The sequence below is a fragment of the Lissotriton vulgaris genome, chromosome 1_1, assembly GCF_964263255.1.
Source record: "Lissotriton vulgaris chromosome 1_1, aLisVul1.2, whole genome shotgun sequence".
NCBI classification, from domain to species: Eukaryota; Metazoa; Chordata; class Amphibia; order Caudata; family Salamandridae; genus Lissotriton; species Lissotriton vulgaris.
In genome coordinates, this window is record NC_141685.1 from 201086369 (window position 1) to 201088868 (window position 2500).

Below are 2500 nucleotides of genomic sequence, written 5' to 3' on the forward strand. Positions count from 1 at the left end.
CTTCGATGCCAGATGAACAAATGCTGTGGGCCTTTTGACTTATTTTCCTCTGCTTATATGCCTACGGTTGTATTACAGGGCTTGGCCTTTTGTTTTCTATCCTAATTATTAAAATTGACGGCAGATGCAGTGAGAACGCTGAGGATTGAACTATTCAGGGAAAGGATCGCACGCAGGAAAGAGCAAAGGTACGTATCTGTGTTTCATGCAGACAAAAGGATACGTCCCTGGGTGGGCTTGAACCACCAACCTTTCGGTTAACAGCCGAACGCGCTAACCGATTGCGCCACAGAGACTATTGACTGCATACATTTCCTGAGACTCAATATATGTCTTGACATGTGTGCGCCTGCCTGGAGCTTGTATTATATAAGGCGTCTTTATGCCATACAGCATTTGTCATTTGCTTAGTGTCTTGTTACTGTTGTAATTTATGATGTGTAGACTACTGTCTAATGGTGTTAGAGCCAGTATTACTACCGGTCACAGTGCATGAGACTCATACATGACTTTTCTCTGTGCCTGCTTAGCGTAGCTCCCTGCTCCTCTGTTTGCGTGCTACCAGCCCGTGAGGCGTGTGTCTTGCCCATCCCATCTTCACTGTGTTATGTTGGACTTGTCTTCTCTGTGAGCAGAGTCTCCTTCCCAGAGCAGGTGCTTTCTCTGAACTCTTGGCTTGTAAGACTGCTGGGAAAGGCCCTCCCTAGCCCCTCAGTCAGATAGATACATTTACCTGCAGAGCTCAGCTTGGGAGAAAGAGATTAGGCAGAGAGCACATAGGGGAAGGCCCACAGAGCACACTTTATTTTACATAAAAGCTCGGGCTTGTGGGAGGACAGGGACATGAGGGTTCTCATGGAAAGAAATGCCAGGAGTATTGATGGCTAGGCCCTGAAACACAACAATCCCGGAATGGCCAGGCACAAGATGCCTCTGCAATAGGCCTGACCCTAGGCTTCCGGAGTTCTTGATCTCCAGAGGCTCCAGTGATCTAAGCCCGACCAGGGCGCGTTGGGAGAGCGTTAGGGACACGTAAAGGGGCGCAGGGCGCAGAACTCTGCCCGTTTCACCCCAGCATTTTGGGGAGGACACAGAATCAGGCAAAGCCAGTGGGAAGGATTTTCCAGGAGGAGAGTTCAGTGACATGATCTGAAACACAATAGTGCTGGTGATCTGGCGGGTGCATTCTGTGAGCCACTTCTGTCAGGAGCAGCCTGCCATCATGCCCTGATAACCACAACTCTAGTACCAAGCCAGTGACCTCAGCAAATGCAAAGACATTATTACTTATAGTCTCCTGCATCTGATTCTTGCCATCATCATGTGAAACGTTGGCGTTATCATGTCTGCTGCGCACCCTTTGTTCATATGTGTACAATTTAAGTGTGTGAACCTGACCACTGTCTTGGACAGAGCTCTGCCTGTGAACACACCATGTGAAGCATTGGTGGTTCAGTGGTAGAATTCTCGCCTGCCACACGGGAGGCCCGGGTTCGATTCCCGGCCAATACAAGGTTGCTTTCTTTTGACTTTGTTTTCGAAATGATATATATGAACTCAGTGGGGAATAAAATGGTAAGCAGTGACCCCGACGTGATTTGAACACGCAACCTTCTGATCTGGAGTCAGACGTGCTACCGTTGCGCCACGAGGTCCTTATACTTGCAGCCTTCGATGCCAGATGAACAAATGCTGTGGGCCTTTTGACTTATTTTCCTCTGCTTATATGCCTACGGTTGTATTACAGGGCTTGGCCTTTTGTTTTCTATCCTAATTATTGAAATTGACTGCAGGTGCAGTGAGAACGCTGAGGATTGAACTATTCAGGGAAAGGATCGCACGCAGGAAAGAGCAAAGGTACGTATCTGTGTTTCATGCAGACAAAAGGCTACGTCCCTGGGTGGGCTTGAACCACCAACCTTTCGGTTAAAAGCCGAACGCGCTAACCGATTGCGCCACAGAGACTATTGACTGTATACATTTCCTGAGACTCAATATATGTCTTGACATGTGTGCGGCTGCCTGGAGCTTGTATTATATAAGGCGTCTTTATGCCATACAGCATTTGTCATTTGCTTAGTGTCTTGTTACTGTTGTAATTTTTGATGTGTAGACTACTGTCTAATGGTGTTAGAGCCAGTATTACTACCGGTCACAGTGCATGAGACTCATACATGACTTTTCTCTTTGCCTGCTTAGCGTAGCTCCCTGCTCCTCTGTTTGCGTGCTACCAGCCCGTGAGGCGTGTGTCTTGCCCATCCCATCTTCACTGTGTTATGTTGGACTTGTCTTCTCTGTGAGCAGAGTCTCCTTCCCAGAGCAGGTGCTTTCTCTGAACTCTTGGCTTGTAAGACTGCTGGGAAAGGCCCTCCCTAGCCCCTCAGTCAGATAGATACATTTACCTGCAGAGCTCAGCTTGGGAGAAAGAGATTAGGCAGAGAGCACATAGGGGAAGGCCCACAGAGCACACTTTATTTTACATAAAAGCTCGGGCTTGTGG

General features: G+C 48.1%; 3 non-coding genes across 3 annotated transcripts; 1 reads left to right on the plus strand and 2 right to left on the minus strand.

Annotated features, from left to right (window-relative positions):
- Nucleotides 1-222: 222 nt before the first annotated feature.
- On the minus strand, nt 223-296 carry TRNAN-GUU (transfer RNA asparagine (anticodon GUU)). Its single transcript has one exon. It is a non-coding gene; the product is annotated as a tRNA-Asn (tRNA).
- Nucleotides 297-1441: 1145 nt separating this feature from the next.
- TRNAG-GCC (transfer RNA glycine (anticodon GCC)) lies at nt 1442-1512 on the plus strand. Its single transcript has one exon. It is a non-coding gene; the product is annotated as a tRNA-Gly (tRNA).
- Nucleotides 1513-1583: 71 nt separating this feature from the next.
- Nucleotides 1584-1655, minus strand: TRNAW-CCA (transfer RNA tryptophan (anticodon CCA)). Its single transcript has one exon. It is a non-coding gene; the product is annotated as a tRNA-Trp (tRNA).
- Nucleotides 1656-2500: the final 845 nt, after the last annotated feature.